We start from the raw sequence: 2,233 nt of genomic DNA on the forward strand, positions 1-2,233 counted from the left end.
TCTTGTGTGCCTAACATTTTATCCTCCTATATGGCATACCAGCTTACTGATAGCTATACCATTTTAATGTACTAGAAAGCTTCATTGAATATTATGGTAAACTCAATCTCTCTACCTCAAGGAAGCATAGTATTTTTAAATGTTTCATTCACTGATACATTTATAATATACTGAAATTTAAGGAATACCAATAAGTCTGAATTTTGTCAATAAATGGAGGTCATCTATGGATGAGAGCCATGGTACTGCATGGTTTATATTCTATGTGATTTCAATGAAAGATATTTGGATATCTTTTTAAATGTCCTATGAAGAGCACACTTTACATATTTGTTCTTTAAACTATAGATTCAATATGGGGATGACTAAGGTATAAAATATAGAAATCATTTTGTCAGTGTCAAAGGAGTGGCTGGACTTGGGCTGCACATATATATATAAAAGTCAAAGTCCCATAGAATACTGTGACCACAGTCAGGTGGGACCCACAGGTGGAGAAGGTTTTGCACCTACCCTCTGCAGAGTTCATCCTGAGAAAGGCTGTGAAGATGAGCAGATAGATCACAAGGACAACAGGAAGAGAGGAAATCAAATTAAAAATGGTTAAGATCAAAATTATCACCTCAATTGCATGAGTATCTGAGCAGACCAGTGATACAAAGAGGAGACTGTCACAGTATAAATGACTGATGACACTGTGTCTACAGAAAGACAAAGTGAAAATCTTAATGGTAAGCAGAAGTGACACAAATGTGCAGTAGACATAGGGAACTGCTTATAATTTCCAGCATACTCTTGGTGACATGATAACAGCATGGAACTGAGGGTTACAGATGGCCACAGAGCAGTCATAAAGCATTAAGATATGATAAAAAGCTCATTACCAATAAAATCAAGAAAGAGAGCCAGCTGCATGGCACAGAATTGATAAAAGATTCTATTTTCATCTTCAATGAAATTTACCAACATTTTTGTTCCCACAGCTGTAAAGTAGCCAAGATCAGTGAAAGTCAGATGCCTGAGTAAAAACTACAAGAGTGTTTGCAGGCTAGAATCCAGCTGGTGAGGATGATCATGCCCAAGTTGGCCACAAGTGAGGTCAGGTAGATGATGAGGAACAGCACAAAGAGTGGAGCCTGCAGCTCAGGATGATCTGTGATGCCCAGGAGGATGAACTCAATCACCACTGTGAAGCTCTGTTCCTCCATTCACATTTGCCACAAAACTTATTCTAGTTGGACATAGTAGAAAAAGTATTTTCACATGGACAATTAATTAGGCAAAGTGAGTGTAAATAAGACACATCTTGAATTTAAGTGTAGGTTATATGATATTTGTGCACCATTACCAGATAATAATACAGAAGTAGACACATATCTCAACTATGTTGTTCTCAAGAAAGATGGTTTGACTCACCAGAGAACAATTTCCACATCAAGAGAGAGCCTGATTGTCACCTATGTAATGTGGATTGCTCTGGACACTTAGTATTTAAGGGAGGTTAAGATGCTATTCATCTTAGTATACTGAATATGGAGCCCTAAACTTAGCCAAAGCAGTAACTTTTTTCTAAACTGAAAAAAATTCCTGAAATTATAGGTAAATCGTGAGTCAGATGTACATATAGATGCAGGTCGATGGAACATAAACCTTAATAATTGTGAAAAATTTTGCATGATAGCAAAAGCTGTAATGATCATACTGTTATTTAGTAGTTGACTTGCTTTTATATCCTGAACATCACACTGTAGTCCTCATTCACTTCATTAAGTGAAATGACAATACGAAAAATACCAACAACATCAAAATTCACTAACAACGAATTCCAAACATGAATAAGATGTGGCTTATACTGTAGCAACTGCAATTTCAAAATCTTCTCCTTAAAATACCTATACTTACAAGTTTTACTAGTGGGACCGCTGACACATATCATAGATGTATGAATAAAAGTATGAAAATCATCTTGGAAATTGCCTACTTATGAAAAAGCATACCTGCAGAAATGTGTAAGTTTTTATACATAAGCAATGCTGTAGCTTACATTAGTGCACTAAGAGGTTTCTATGTTCATACAATTTAACTACCTTTAGTTGCTCTCAATTTCTAAAGCAAAATAGGCTTATAAATGGTTGCTGAGAAGGATGATGGTTGACTAAATGATTCAGAGTTTCCAGTGACCTGAAAGTAGTTATCTATGGTCATGTACACATTTTCCTTTTGTATTATTTTT

General features: G+C 35.7%; 1 pseudogene; it reads right to left on the bottom strand.

The window, feature by feature from the left end:
• Positions 1-254: 254 nt before the first annotated feature.
• LOC100720768 (olfactory receptor 8K3-like) lies at positions 255-1,208 on the bottom strand (annotated as a pseudogene).
• Between the last annotated feature and the right edge of the window lie 1,025 nt (positions 1,209-2,233).

Source organism: Cavia porcellus, unplaced genomic scaffold (assembly GCF_034190915.1).
Source record: "Cavia porcellus strain 051 isolate PalLab524CR breed Dunkin Hartley unplaced genomic scaffold, mCavPor4.1 scaffold_29, whole genome shotgun sequence".
Taxonomy (NCBI): domain Eukaryota; kingdom Metazoa; phylum Chordata; class Mammalia; order Rodentia; family Caviidae; genus Cavia; species Cavia porcellus.